Consider the following 16,745-nt stretch of genomic DNA (forward strand, 5'->3'; position numbering starts at 1 on the left):
ACCCAGTCTCCTGCATTGCAGGCAGATTCTTTACCATCTGAGCTACGAGGGCAGCCCTGGTACATAATTATCTCAAAATTTGGCAACACAAAACAAAAACGATATATCATCTCCCTATTTCTATGGGTCAAGAATTTGGGAGATGCTTAGCTGGGCTATTCTGACTCAAGGTCTCCAATGAGGATGCTGTTAAGATGTGAGCCAGGGCTGAAGTCCTCGGAAGGCTTTTTATTTTATTTGGCTGCTCCAGGACTCAGTTGCAGCGTGCAGGATCTAGTTCTCTGACTGGGGATTGAACCTGGGTCCCCTGCATTCAGAGCATGAAGTCTTAACCACTGGACCACCATGGAAGCTCCTCCTCTGAAGGCTTGATGGACTAGAAGGCCCTCTTTCAAGATGGCTCATTCATATGGCTGTGGGTGGGAGGCCTCAGTCCCTCACCACAAGGGCTCTCCCAAGGGCTGCCTGAGCGTCTTCACAACAGGGCAGCTGGCCTCCCCAGGGAAGTCCAGGAGAGAGCGCAAGGAGGCGTCTGTAAGGCCTTTTACAACCCAGCCTGGGAAATCAGGCACCATCCCTCCACCATAATCCAGTCACTAGAAGGGAGTCCTAGAGGCCAGCTCACACTCAAGGAGGAGAGAACTGACCTCCATCTTTTGAAAGGAGGAGTATCAGAGAATTTATGGACATATTTTAAAGCCACCAAAAGGATTTAAGAGAGTGTCACTGTGGACTGTGATTTTAATTCCCTTGAATACTATTGGGGGACTGCTTTTTTTTTCCTCCCTTCGACTACAGAAGTTTTGTTGTTTTTGTTGCTTTAATATGACATGGTCCCTAGATTGGTCTGTATATTTGTTTCATTCTCTTTATGACTGAATGACATCCCTTGGCATTATTTTGTAATACAAGTCTGCTGGAGGTGAACCCTCTCAGCCTCCTCCTTCTGGGACTCTAATTGCATGTAGATAAGGTTATTTGATATTGTCCCACAAGTCCCTGAGGCTCAGTTCATTTTTGAAAATCTCTTCACTGTCTGTTCTCTTCAGCTTTAAAAAAATCTCTGCAATAATGATTGAATCATTATTACTCATTTGCCTTCAAGTTTCCTGACTGTCTTCTGCCATCTCAAATCTGCTGTTAAATACATTCAGGTATTATTCATTCCAGTTTTTACTTTCACTTGTTGAATTTCCATTTGTTCTTTTTTATAGTCTCTGTTTCTTTGCCAAGATTATCAGTTTACTCTAATTTTCTGAATATATTTGTAATAACTGCTTTAAAGCTTTCATTTTCTAAGTCCAATATCTGGGCTACCTTGGGTTTAGTTTTTAGTGCCTGCTCTTTTTTTCCCTAGACAAGAAATCACATTTTTCTATTTCCTTGTATGTCCAGTATTTCTTGACTGAAAATCAGACATTGTGACTAATACATAATAGGGTGTATATTGTAGATTTTTTTATTATCTCCTGAAAGGTATGGCTTCCGCTGTTCAGTTACTGGCAAACCATCTTGAACTAGTGCAGGTTTAGTTTTACGATGTTAGTGTGGATCTGTGGAAAGCCCAGCCCCTCCAACTTGGTAGGACTCAACTTCCATACTCTGCCTTCCAGACTGCAAATCTTGTCAGGACATTATTTTGGGTTTTGTTAGGAAAAGTACAAATTGGATCTTACCCTAGGGCAGTGTTCTCAACTACGATTCTGCCCCTAGGGGACGCTTGGCAACCTCTGGAGACATTTTTGGTTATCATCAGGTGGGGAGCACTCCTGGCATCTACTAGGTAGAGGCCGGGAATGATGTTTATACACCCAACGTGCACTGGATAGCCCCACACAAGAAAGAACTAACGTCAATAATACCAATGTTGAGAAACCCTGCTCTAAGTCTTTATTCCTAAGGCCTGACCTTTCTAGCATTTCAGCTGAATGCCAGAGTATTCACAAGCCATTAATGAAATCTCTCTGTTCTGGCAGGACTAATATTCAATGATCCCCAGCACTGTTTATCCTCTAGTACCTATATTCTTCTCTGAACCCTGTGGCTGCTGTTCTTTGTGAGCATCAAGTGGACTTGTTTGCATATGTGTCTCTCAACCAGATTCAAAGGGGACCCCCCCCCCCAACACCCAGCTCTCCCTGTATGGCACCCTCCTCTGCAACATCCTGCCCCGTGGATTCCACTTCTTCAGTTACCCTGAACTCTGATCTCTGCTTCCTTAAGGCAGTGGGACCTCTGTGCTCTGGTCAAATTCCAATTCTTCATGCCACAGTCAGAATATTGTCCCCAGGCAGAGTGCTAGATGATTATGGGACTCAATCCTCGAGTTTCCTGTCTCTCAGGGATCACGTGATTGCTATATTTGTTGCCCATTGTCTGAAAGAGGTTGCCTCATACATTTTTATATTTGTTTGTGTTGGGAGGTTTAATCCACACCAGTTACTCTGTGATGGTTAGAAACTGAAGTCCAGTCTGTTTACCTTGGCCTTTCTATTTCCACTTGAAGCCATGTAGAAACTGATGAATCTGAAGAACTATGGTAACACACCCACACTGTAGGTGTTCTTCATCAGCCGCTCACTGAAGACATTTATAGTTCAGATTCTCATGCAACAGACACGTCCTGAGCCCCGACTATGGGCAAGGTTCTCTTGCAGAGGACAAATCAACTTATCCTCATAACAACCCTGAAAAGTGAAAGTCGCTCAGTCGTGTCCGACTCTTTGCGACCCCATGGACTATACAGTCCATGGAATTCTCCAGGCCAGAATACTGGAGTGGGTAGCCTTTCCCTTCTCCAGGGGATCTTCCCAACCCAGGGATCGAACCCAGGTCTCCCACATTGCAGGCAGATTCTTTGCCAGCTGAGCCACAAGGGAAGCCCAAGAATACTGGAGTGGGTAGCTTATCCCTTCTCCAGCGGAGGGATAGGCTATCTCTTCTCCAAACAATTCCTGGTTGATTCCTGACCCAGGAATCGAACTGGGGTCTCCTGCGTTGCAAGAGGATTTGTTTTTTACCAACTGAGCTATCAGGGAAGCCCAAACCCTGAGAGGTATGCATCATCATCCCCATTTTTTATAAAATAAAATTGTATTGGGAAGTGCAACTTTCCTAAGATTAAGGGGGAGATGAAACAGATCCAGGGACAGGATATTACTTCTGCAAGATCATATGGAAACATGTCAGTAGTGTGAATCAGGTCTGTCTGATTCCAAGTTCAAGGTCCTTTCCTTCCTTTCCAACATCCACAGCTGTCTTTCGGGGACTTATCATCTCTCAGAGGAGATCAAATGGTCTCAAAACGTGACTAGCTTGTCCCTTCTCACGCTCAACTGTGGTCTGCTAATTTTATTCACACTTTTCCTTTCTGGCTAACCTGTGTGTGGTGCTGGGTTTCTTTGTTCACATTTGTCCTGGGACGTTATCTGAGGCGGAACACCGTTTGTATCCCAGGGAGCCAGGAATTTACAGTGTCAAGAACATGTTGTCCAACATATATATCACGCAACTTCATTTCCTCTGTTAAAATCTTTAAAACAAAAAACAAAAACCCAAGTCTCAAATGTTAACTAAGCAGTTACCCAACTTGGATGAGAGAAGATTTAATACTTTCTATAGAGCACCAGTAACTACTGATCTATTTATTCCTATTTTTTATGAATCAGGAACCACTTTTTAGGTTGCAGGTAAAACCATGTCATCTGTTTGCTCTGTAAAATCCCAACAAACAGCAACTACATTGTAGTGGGTTGAATGTTGGCACCAAAAAAAAAAGTGTGTCTATGTCCTTACTCCCCAAACCTGTGAATGCAATTTTATCTGGGAAATGTGTCTTTGCAGATGTAATTCAGTTAAAGATCTCAAGATGAGACCACCCTGAATATCCAGGTGCCCCAAACCCAGTGACAAATGTCCTCATGAGAAACAGAAGAGGAGAGACACAGAGACCCAAGGAGGAGACTGTGAAGACAGATGTACAGAGTAGAATGATGCCAACAGCCCCCAGAAGCTGAAAGAATCAAGGAACAGAACCTCCCCCCTAGAGCCTTTGGAAGGAATGCAGCCCTGCCAACATTTTTATTTCAGATATTTGGCCCCCAAAAGTGAGAGAAAATAAATTCTGTTGTTTTAAGACACCAAGTTTGTAGTAATTTGTTACAGCAGACACAGGGAACTAATAAACGTGTTCTCAAAAAAAAAAAAAAAAAAAGACAATCATGATCACACCAGACTCTTCAGAGATCTTTTTCCATTAATATTTGGTTTCCTTCTTGTTCATGGGTTTCCTCAGTGGCTAACCTCGCTACTACTACAAATGTTTATAGTACAAATAGGAGAAAAGCTTAAAACGGAGTAAATTAAGAAACACTTAACTTTCCCGATTAGGGAACGATTGCTGTGTGCTTCCATAGCAACCTGTGTGGCACAGAGAGAATGCTTTCAGTGCAGCTCAAACCTCAAGAACATTTACTGGCTCCAGTTCTGGAAAAGCAGAAGTGGGACGGGCCTCAGAGCCAGTGTAATGGTCAAAGGATTTAATCATCTCTCCACTCTGCCATTTACAGAGGTGGTTGCTTTTTAAGGCTGTTCCCCTCACTATTGGAGGAGGGCCGCCCTGGCAAGCAGGACTATGTGCTTCCTCTTTGGGGTCCAGGAAGAGAGTCAGAGAATGACAGAGAGGCTTCCTGTAGCCCTCTCCTTGGAGAAGGTGCTCCCCAGAAGACTTCAGCAAGCCTTGCCGAGTTTAACTGAACACAGCTGGACTACATGCCCTTTTCTAAACCAACTGGTGGTTAAGAATGATGAGTCCTTAAACTAATGAGTCCATGCCCCACAAACCTGAGGGTGGGTCAGCTTCCCCGAGGCCCCCATAGGATGTATCAAGGGAGAGTAGATCCCTAAAGTGGAGATTTTGCCAGGAAGGACAGAGGGGAACAGAAGATGGGTGGGCATTAAAGATAAATAACAGAACAATACCAAAGTGGCCACCATCCCATCTGCCTTAAAATAGAAAATACAGCCATGGGTGAAGATCCCTGCAGTCTCATGAACAATTACATTCCCTTTTTCCTTCTTCCAGTTACCTGCGAGTATAAATTTAGGGCTTATAATTCCCATTTATTTCATTCTATTTTTACTATCTACGCTTGTATGTCTAACCAATATGTTGCATCCTTTTGTGTGTTTTAGAACTTAATACAGGGAATTCCCTCACGGTCCAGTGGTTAGGACTCTGCACTTTCTCTGCAGGGGCAAGGGTTCCACCCCTGGGCGGGGAACTAAGATCTCACCAGCTGTATGATGTGGCCAACAATAAACAATACAAATGGGATCATACTGTACATACTATTCTGTAACGGTGCTTTTATTGTTCACGATCAGATTAGTGAGACACGTCCACGGGCATATGTGAAGTTTCAGTTCACACATTTTCACAGATGTATCCCAACGTATGATGAACGTATTCCTTCATCCTCCTGTTCACCATTTCCGATGCTTTTTCCTTCTTTCACTACTGCAGAGAAAGCTGCTGTGAACACGCCATCGGTCCCTGACTGGGTGTATTCCCAGGAGGGTTTCTTTGGGGTGCATGAGCAGGAGTGGCGTCGCTGAGTCGTAAGGTGCCTGCATCATCAGCTTTCGCTGTTCTCAGCAGAGGCCGTACCGAGCTATATCTCCACCGGCTGTGCATGATGATTCGGTCCCTCCACACTCCTGCCAACCACATGTCGGGTCCAACTTTGAAATGAGTTGGTCCTAGAAATCTCTTGCTGGTCTCCAAACTCCACGTAGGCCAAGGCAGTGTTTACGTCACTCGCTTCCAGCCCCCAGACAATGCGTAGCACTTGGTAGGTGTCGTGAGGGAGAGTTGGGCCAGATGCTGAGTTTGTTGAGGGCAGGGTCCCGGCCTTATTCTTCTTCTCACTGTAAACCCTTTACTATGTTGTTAACAGAAAGGGGGAAGGGTGGGAGGGTACAGTCTGGTGACTGGGATAATCTTGCTGTGGGCTGAATCAGCACACTCCAGGGATCTGGAGGAAGGGGAAAGGATGTCTTTACCTGTGCCCTCAGGCTGCTGACCAGTCTTATCGAGGAGTCCTCCTACCCCCCCTCTCTCATCCACGGTGCTCTGGGTCACCTAGCCCTTCACTGTGCCTCTTCAGGCTTCCCCTCTGCCTCTGGCTTAGGCTCAGTCACTCAGGTCCATCAGGTGTCCCCTTTGATGGAGACGGGGGACAGGGTAGTGGAGGGGAGACCATGGAGAGGAGATGAAGGAAAAGGAAGAAAGCAGCTTCCTGGTCCCCGCCTCAGCAGCAGCATCTAAGCAGCAGCAACTTCTCAGATAAAGGGATTTGGTTTTCTCTCTGCTTTTTAAATTCCACCTTCTACTGTCCTAATGGGCCAAATTCCTAGAAAAAAAGACAAGTGTGCACCACACCCAAGACGCACATCTAAACTTTCTCTGCTTTGTTCCAAATCCATCTTCCTTACAGAGGTTCTCAACCAGGGGCAGCAGCGCCCTCTGGAGGCAAATGGAAATGTGCCTTGGAATTTTTAGCTGTCTCCCTGCTAGGAATTTAGTGGGTCAGGGCCAGGGATGCTGAAGTCTCTTTATGAGAAGCACAGACCCGCAGTGAGGAACTATCTGGCCTAAAATGTCCATAGCACTCTCGTTGAAAACTCTGTGGGCTCTGGGAGGCTGAGGACAAGTGTGTCCCCAACACTTAGCCTGGGGCCTGGCCTAGCAAGAGCCCCATAAATGCCTGTTAAGAAGGCACATGTGAACCCAGTATTCTATGGCACCGGTCCACAGAACTCAAGTGCCTGCCACGAGCACACTTGGGAAACCAAAGTGTTAATTCATCAGTCAGAACCAGACAGGAATCTGAAGGAAAAATGCCCTCCCTGTCGGGAAGCGGGAAGTCAGTGAGATTTTCTTTAGATGTGGGGGAAAGACTGTGTTCTCTGTCCTTGGGAAGCTATTGATACTAGCGCTATTATAGGACAACATGAGGACTAAATGAGATAATTCAAATAAAGCATGCTGCCTGATACTTAAGAAATACCTCATCATTACTGGTGAATGGGAAGTAATAAAACCACTGACCACCTGAGGGAACAGAACAGATGTTTGTCCACTGATTTAATCCAAGGACTTAAGCAAACCAAAAGAACTTTGTGTTCTTGAGACACAAATGAAGTTACTTTATTCCGCCTCTAAGTCATCTTGTTCCTTTTTGAACAACACAACGTTGTGACTCATATTAAATGATAATTGTGTTTCTCTGTCTCTGTGACGACAAATATTTCACTTTTAGGCCTCTTATGCAAAAAAGAGAAAGAAAGAAAATGAAGGTCTTTCAGCCAACTTATTCTTCCTTCAAACTTTACAAATTCATTTTTCTTCCTCTGCTCTCCACCTTTTCCCCACCCCAGGCCATTGTTGGCATCTTGCTGTTTCAAGGAGTGTATCTGTGGTTTATTTCAATAACTTTGAACATTGATAATACTAAAAACACTTGGCATCTGTTCTCTGTTGAAATGTGAAAGCTTCAGAGCAATATTTACAAAACCTACTTCCCCAACCACTGCTCTCAGATTTGATTAAGTAACAGTAAAACATGACTTTCCAAATCAGTTACAAGCTGTTCCTGGGATGTGTTAGGGCCAATCCTTTATATTTTCAAATTTATGAGTATGCCACTAGAGAAATATCACTTACCCAACTGATCCAACAAACGTCTCCTCTCATCCCATACAATACAGTTTGGGTCTTCTTGTCTCGAATTTCTGTCAAAGCCCCCTGCCACATGTTTTGGAGACTGCTGGTGATGTGGGCATTATTTCAATATTGGGAGTATAAGAACTGGGGCATATGCATGAGTCAATCTTTTAGTACAGTTGTTCTGGCATAAACAAATCAAGGTGGGAGCAGGGAAGTGTGTTTCATACCGAACTCAAGTCCCTATTCTGAAAGCTGGGACCATTTTCCCCTGGAGAGCATGTGGGCAGGCGGTAACGCGCATGCATCCAATCACAGGGCTGTTATTTTGATTGAAAGCTAACCCAAATTATTAAATAGTACTGTGTGTTAGGCTGAAGAGCAGCCCCCAAAGACACTGGGTCCTAATACACGAAACCCGCAAATGTTACCTTATATGGAAAAAGAGTCTTTGAGAATGATTAAATTCAGGATCTTGAGGTGGGGGATTACCCTGGATTGTCTGGTGGGCCCCAAGTGCCATCACAAGTGTCCTGATAAGGAGGCAGAGTGAGATCCAAACACAGAAAATAAGGACATGCGGCCAGGGAGGCAGAGCTTGGAGTGATGCAGCTACCAGCCACGGAGTGTTGGCAGCCACCAGAAGTTGATTTTTTTCCTCGAGCCCTCCCATCGAATCTCGAGACTGTGTGGGAACACAGTCCTTGCTGACACCATGATTTCAACACAATGAAACCAACCTTGGAATTCTGGCCTCCCAAAACTAAGAAAATAAACTTCTGCTGTTTTAAACTCCTATGTCCATGGCATATTGTTACAGAGGCAATGGCACAGTAATATACCATGCAAATAAAAAGCCAATCACAAGAGAGTCCAGAATCTAGGATGAAAGAAAGAATTTAATCCAATCCTTCTGTTCCTGTTTTATAGATGAGGAAGCTCAACAGAGAGGCCAGGTACCATAACAAATCCACACACAGTGGGAGGCAGAGCTAAAATCAGGTCTTCTGAGTGATACAGCTCTTTCTTAAGAAGGGAAATCAAACCTTTGGTGTGTGTGGGTACCCTTCTAATTTTCTCAGAATGCTTCCAGTGCTGTATAATACTGTCCAATATGGTAGCCACTGGCCACATGTGGCTGTTCAAATTAATTAAGATTAAATTTAAAATTCAGTCCCTCAATCACACAAACCACATTTCAAGAGCCCTATGCTCACATGGGGCAAGGGGACTACTGAGTTGCATAGCACACATGCTGCACGCTCAGTCACGTCCGACTCTTTGCAACCTCATGGACTGTAGCCCGCTAGACTCCTCAGTCCATGGGAATTCTCCAGGCAAGGATATTGGAGTGGGTTGCCATGCCTTCCTCCAGGGGACCTTCTTGACTCAGAGATCAAACCCATGTCTCCTGCCATTGGCAGGCGAATTCTCTACCACTGAGACACCAGGGAAGCCCAGATACATAAATATTTCCATTATTACAGGAAGTTTTACTGGACAGTGCTGGGCCAGACACATGGAAGACCCAGAGGACTGCTCATTGAACTTACAACCTCCACGTCTGTTGGTTCACGCTATGTTCCCAGCACTTTGCACACTGGCCAGCATGCCCTGGGGATCCCATAATGATCTGTATGAAGGTGCAGAGTGACCCTAGGGACTGTGACTCCTCATTCCTTGTCCTTCTGAGTAGGGCTTTCCTGGATGCTCTGAGGGACACTGCAACTTGGACCAAGGACCGCATCCTGGGAAGCTCCCTTGTCTGGGCCCAGGAGCAGCACAGGGAGGCTGAGAATAAGACAGTGGGGCTAGACTCTGCTTCAGACCCTCCCTAGGCCCAGCTCGTGCTCCAGCAGTCTGCTGAGCGTTCAGGTGTTGCTCCCTGCTTGTTCTGATGCCTGTTGGGATGCCAACAGAAGTCGGACGTACTCTCGAAAACATCAGTGAGTGTATGCATGGCACTGTGTAGTTCAAACTGTCTCCTTTGATCCACCCAACAACAGGTGACGTAAACTCCATTTTATAACTGAGAAAATTGGGGTTCAAAGGACAGAAGAGATGACTTGCCAAAGATATGCAAGGAAGCCAAGATTCCAGTGAAAACCTGACTCTAAAACTTGCGTTTCACACCACCGTCCTTCCTCTCTGAACACACAGACACACGTTTGAGGCCCTGAGGACACAGGTGGGCCTTGCTCATCTGTGTAGCCCAGGCAGTATCTAGCAGTGCCCTCCTCAATCAAGGAAAACAGTCTTTAAGCTTAGTTTTCACATCTCACTCTCTTCCCCTGGGGGAATTTGAGAAGACAAACCAAGTCCAAAGGGAAATGAAACAAACAAACACGTGGAACTGCACTTCTGAGTTGTCAGCTCCAGAAATAGAGGAATTTTGTACAAATGCACTTCAGAGGAGTGAATGCCTTACAGCGACACAAGAAGTTATGTATTGAAACTGAGATGGGGTTATAAAGACAGACAGGAGGCATCTGTCTCCAAAGGGCCGTGTCCCTGAGTTTCTAGATTTCTAACACATACAAACAAGCTAGGATTCTAGGGACACTCACAGCATTCCAAGAACATGATCATTTAAACTCTCCACATGTGAGATACAGTCATTTAATCCTCACTACAACTCTATGAGGTAGGGACTATAATTAGTCCCATTTGACAGTTGAAGAAATCAAGGTTCTAAGAATTTAAGTAAAACTTCCCTCTATCATCACAGTTCATAGGTGACAGAGCTGGGGTTTGAATATAGGTGTGTCTGATTCCAAACTCCTGATCATGGCAGTATTCTGATAACTCAACAAAGTCTGAAATACACATTTTGAAATTATGGGAATTTGTCATGGAAAATAAAGCCCTGGGGAGAAAAAAAAGCCTTTGGAATAGTTATGAGCAGGTTTCTGTGTGGGCATATATATAACATAATGTGAACACATTTCTATTCCACTCCTAGCATTTCCATGGTCAACATTTGTCTTTCTTGAAAGGCTGTCCTTTGTTTTCAGCAGAAACACCCACAACATTTCAGAGTCAAAAAATTCAAGATAAATCTTAAGCATTTAGGAAAAAAAGAATCGATACTGAGTGCTTTTCTCAGAAAAGCACATATTTATGACAAATCATACTTCTTGCTGAAATTGCTTCTTGACTAAAAATCTAGGACTCTTAAAAACATTTTTTTTTAAAACAAACAAACAAACAAACAAACAAAAAAACCATTTTTTATTATGGAAATTTTCAAGCATTCATTAAAGAAGAGAGAAAAGTATAACACAATCTTATGAATCCACCATTCAGTTTCAATAGTTACAGACTCATGATCAATCTCATTTTTACCTAATACCCTCAAACTCACTTTGTTAGCTGGTATTTTAAAGTAAATCCCACACACCCATCACTCCCACTGTGAACACTTCCAAAATGCATATTTGACTGAAAAGGACACTTTTAAAAATATAATCACAATGTCATTATCACACCTAACAAAATTACAGTAATCTCTTAACATAATCTGAAATCTAGTCATACTCAAGAGTTCTCCAACTATCCCCCCAATGGCTTTTTTTCAGTTGGCTTGTTCCCATTAGAATCCAACCAAGATTCATACTTTACATTCGGTTCTTATGCTTCTTAAGTCCCTTAATCTTATACCACTCACAAATACACATTCAAAATGAATTAAAACCTTAAACATAAGACCTGAAACTGTAAAGTTCCTAGCCAGAGGGGTGGGGGGCAGGGAGAAAGAAAAGCTCTTTGAAACTGTGGCAACAATTTTTTGCATACAGTATTGAAAGCATAAACAAAAGCAAAAATAAACGAGTGGGACTACACTGAACTAAAAATCTCTGCACAGCAAAAGAAACAATCAATAAAATGAAAAAGCAATCAGAATGAGAAAAAACATTTGCAAACATATATTTGATAAGAGGTTAATATCCAAAATGTAAATATATAAGAAACTCCTATAACTCAAAAGCTAAAAACAAGCAACTTAAAAATGGGCAAAAGAACTGAATAGACATTTTCCCAAAGAAGACATATGGATGGACAAGTATACAAAAAGATGCTCAACAATGGTAATCATCAGAGAAACGCAAACCAAAAAAGCCACAAGTTATCACCTCACATTTGTCTGAATGGTATCAAAAAGACAGGAGACAGTAAGTGTTGGTGAGCATGTGGAGCAAAAGGAGCTCTTCTGCACTGTTGGGGTATGAGCAAATATGAATCCTCCATGTGCAGAGCAAATACACCAGTGAAAAATAAAAGCTCTCTATACAGCTCTCTCTAAAGCTCTCTATACAGAATGCTCCACTTTCTCAATTCTCTACCCTGCAGAGTTGAGTAAGAAAGCAAATACCCTGAGAATTTCATAATGGCTTTGCTACAGCATTAAGATTTTGCTGTCATATTCAATATGACAATCTGTCACATTAACACTTCCTCAATATATCACCAATAGGAATGTTCTCAAATACCTCAATACAAAAGTCATTTCAGGAAAGTGTTTAAAAATTAACTGGAGAAAAAGTTAAAGCCAGAGAAGTGGTCGACAAGAGTGGAAGGTTTTTGACCTCAAAAAAAAAAAAAAAAAGTCATTTTATGGAAGGTAATTAGATCAGAAATAGTCTAAGTCAGATTTGTATGTGCACACAAATCACCTGGACATTTTTATTAAAATGCAGATTCTCAGGAATTCCCTTGTGGTTCAGTGGTTAGGACTCTGTGCTTCCAATGCAGAGGGCATGGGTTCAATCCCCAGTCAGGGAACTAAGATCATGCTGCATAGTGTGGCAAAAAAGAAATTAAATATAAAAATACAGATTCTAACTTGGTAGGTCTGGAATGGAGCCTAAGACTCCGTATTTCTAACAAACCTCCCAGGTGATGCTGAAACTGCTCACTATGGACCAGTTAAGTAGCAGGAGTCCAAACGTCAATGAAGGCACCTGGAAAAGAAGGCTCTCTTACAATTCCTCTCTTCACCGTGCCCTTCTCACTTCTCCCTTCCTTCCAACTCCCTTCACTCTCCACTCACCCTCTAGGGAAAGTTAAAATTTTATGCGTGCGATATCAGTTCTGATAACATGGCTGATTAGGTCATCTGAAAACCTTCCCACTAAAAAGCTATTCTAAAACACTAGAAAACAGGGAATTCCCTGGTGGTCCAGTGGTTGGGACTCTGTGCTTCCACTGTGGGGGGTCCTGGTTTGATCTCTGGTTGGGGAACTACAGTCTCACAAGCTGGTCAGCATGAACCAAAAAAAAAAAAAAAGAGCGAGAACATATTTCAGATGAGGTTTTTAAGGTACAGTTGAGCTCACAATAAAGTAAAGAAAATTCTTGGGGGTTGAAAGCATTGTTAAACTGGAAAGATAAGAGCATCAGGAGATGCTGTGCATCCGGGACCAGTTCCAGTAACCTAGAAATAGGTTTTCATTCATACATAAAGATTGAAGACACTGGGTCTGTATGAGGAGTGGTGTGGGAAGTAAGAATACCACGTTGTACCAGGACCATCAAAAGGGCACTCACCTCTAAGAAAAGGAAGCTAGAAAACATTCACTCACCAGCACAGGGAGATACGGGTAAACCCTGACATATCTTAAGTTCTGAGCAGAAAAATTTTCACCTAGAATTTATAACACTGAGTCTAAACCTGAGCAATTTTCATTACTCAAGTGATCCAGGAATTCCCGACGAGAAAAATTAGGCTCTGAGTCAGTAATACCTCTGGGGCACCTAGTAGAAGCAAATACAGTAGAATATAACCTCAAGTTACACTGTACAAAGTTCAATTAAATAAACCCTGTGAAAGATATGCTAACAATAATGAAATTAAAAACACACAAAGAAACAATCAACCATGAGGAAGAGATAGCAAACAGACAAAAACTTCAAATAATAGAACTATTGGATAAAAACTATTTAAAATAGAAGAATTGAAAATATAAGAACAATATTTATGAGAATAGAAAGAGTAAACCTGAAAATATACCAAATAAAACTTCTAGAAAGGGAAAATCAGTCATTGAAATAAAAAACTTGATGGATTGTTTGAACAGTGGGGACGACAAAGCAGAAGAGATAATTAGTAAACTGTAAAATAGATTTAAGAAAATTACCAAGAAGGCAGGACAGAAAGGTAAGGCGATAAAAAATTTGAAACAATAAGCCAGAAGATAGTAAGAAAAGCTCTTCAAAATGATGAGAGAAAATGATAACCTAGAATTCTATACCCAGCCAAAATACCATAAAAGGTGAGGACAAAATTCATACATTCTCAGACAAACTCTGAAAGAGTTTACAACTAGTGACGCTGACTAAAAGAACCTCAAAGGTTTGTTTTTCAGAAGGAAAGTAATTAAAGTTAGAAACAGTGGGATACAAGATGGAATGACAAGCAACCTATGGCAAACCTAAACACATACTGAAGTTAAAAACCGAAACTTTAAGGGATAAAAAAGCTAGAGACATCTCTGGATAGGAAATAACGATAAGGTATAAGTTAAAGTACATTCTACTCAGGAGATATTGATTAATTCTAGCCTTTGTTAATCAGGTGTACATGATGGGTAATAACAAGAAATTCTGGAAAGATGGCTGTGGAGCAAATTTATTTTAGATCTTTGCAAATTCCCACATAAAAGCAGAGAAACTAGATAATACCAAAACAAACAAACAAAGGCCCATGGACAATATTTATGACAAAAGTAGATAAACAGGTAACCCACAAAGTAAAACAGAAGGCAAACCAAGTGCCACAGAGCCGTGATATACCGGCATCTACTATATGGTAAGAAGCAGAGAAGCAATAGGACATCTGAAGCGCCCAAAATAGTCAGTGAATATTCATGGCGAAGCTTGACAAGCCAATCTGAGACTAGCAGTTGCAACTGGGTGGGTTTTTGCCTACTTCAATAGTGGGTGAGTTAAAAGGGGCCCATGGTGATTCATGTTGATGTTTGGTAGAAACCAACACAATACTTAAGGCAATTATCCTTCAATTTAAAGACAATTTTTGTTTTAAAAAACAGGTCCCTGAATAGTGTGGAAAGGGATGAAACAGTTTAGCCTCTGTGAACTTTCAACACCCATCCTCCAGGGTTCCTTTCCAGGATAAGATCCCACCCTGGGGAGGAAACGCTGAGCAGGATAAAAGGGAGGAAATGCTGAGTAGAATAAAAGCTGAGCAGGATAGAAGAACAGAGACATGGAAAAGTGAGGGCTCAGAAAAAAAAAAAAAAAAAAGAGAAAAAAAAAAAAAAAAGAAAAGTGAGGGCTCAGATAAAAATGGAAGAGGAAAGCCAAGGAATCTCAGAAAGCATAGTATTTAATATTATGCAAAGGCAATAAAGACTTCAAACTAAGTCAGAAAAATCATTAGAATCAAGACTCCTTCTTTAACAGTACAGACAAACTGTTATCATTATGCCAAAACCCGGGGAGTGCTGTTTCCATGAGAAACTGTTTCTTGAGGAATCCGCGAGAACATGCTTCAGACAACAAAAATTAACTAGAAATATATTAATATATAAGACTAGCAGTGAGCATAAAACACATATATAATAAAGTACATTAAAAAGGATAGAGTGTAGTATGTGATGGCAGAAAAGTATTTACTACAGCAAGGTATTAAGTAACACTACTTAAGTATTTAAGTAGATGAAGAAAACTCCTTCCTCCTCTCTCCCTTGCTCACTGTGTGCCAGCTCCATAGCATTTTTTTTTCCTTCACAAACTCCCTTCCTAGAAGGAGCTAGAAAACTAGAAAGGGTTCATATGGCCAAGGCCTTAGGTGTGCATGTTATTGTACAGAAATTAGGAACAGCTGGAATATTCCGGGCAGGACATGAAAAGCACTTCCCCAGCAATAGAAAGAAGGTTGGTTGTTTAGAGGGAAGTCAGACCAGAGCAAGGAGAGGAGCTCTGAGCAGTATTTGTGACCCTTGATTTAGCCTCCATACTCTTGAGGGATATGACTCAGTCCTATGAGTAAAGGTGGTAACTTATAGCAGTCAGAAAGAGACGTGAAGGTAGGAAGCGAAATCTAGATGGGATGGAACTTTAGAGCGAAAACAACACAAAAGAGCAAAAACACCCTGGCTAAACTTCCTCTCACAGTCATAGCATTTTTTTAAATTACAAAACAAAGTTTTCTCCCACTGATTACTTAGTGCTTTGTCAGCTTGAGGTAAACAGCACTGTATACTAGTCTGACAACCTCGTTTTAAAAATAAGAGTTGAAATTCAGGCTGAGCACTCCTTGAGAAGTCACACAGCCAGGAAGATCCCCAAAGTCCTTGAGATGGCTATCATGGTGTGATTATGGAGAGGAGGGTTGAGGGCAGGAGGCATCTGAGCTCCTGGGACACAAACCCAACCCTCAGGGCAGAGGCAGGTCTCATTTCCTTCCTAATTCACCTGGCAAATGGTTATTCATTCCTCTACAAAATGAGGTGCCCCGGACACTCTCTGGATTCCAGGAGTCCTGGACTGAAGTTACCCTGCCACAGAAGTCACAACACTCTTGCTTCAGCATACACCTCAGTTACAGGTACTTTCAATTCACCATATGCTGGAGGTGGGAAAGGTGACAATTGGGGGGCAATCAAGGGTGATTCCTTCTGTGGAGCAGTGGATGTTGTGAGGGTGGGTGTCAGCTCAGGAGGGACCCCTGTGTGCACCTCTCTTCCCTACGCCACCTTCAGCTAGGTCAGCTGGGTACCTTAAAATCTGCCATGGCAGGACTTTACACCATGGAAAATCACAAAAGCTACAAATGAGTGGTTTCATTTGTTTTTTTCCTGAGAGTCAGTTATTAAACGTTTACCAGCTTGTCACTGGTCACTGGCGACCATGTTAGTGTGTCTGAGCTTCTGGTGCTCAGAAAGAACCTCTTAATTCTTTGGAGAAGAAACAGCACGGCATCCTGCACAAATAGGTATTTATTGCTCTGTGAAAGGAATACTTAGCACTTCCTATAGTGCTTCAAGTTTTCAAAGTT

At 42.4% G+C, this 16,745-nt stretch overlaps 1 non-coding gene across 1 annotated transcript; it reads left to right on the plus strand.

The window, feature by feature from the left end:
* The first annotated feature begins 12,435 nt into the window (after positions 1–12,435).
* TRNAG-UCC lies at positions 12,436–12,508 on the plus strand. Its single transcript has one exon. It is a non-coding gene; the product is annotated as a tRNA-Gly (tRNA).
* Positions 12,509–16,745: the final 4,237 nt, after the last annotated feature.

This window comes from Cervus elaphus, chromosome 4 (assembly GCF_910594005.1).
Source record: "Cervus elaphus chromosome 4, mCerEla1.1, whole genome shotgun sequence".
NCBI lineage: Eukaryota > Metazoa > Chordata > Mammalia > Artiodactyla > Cervidae > Cervus > Cervus elaphus.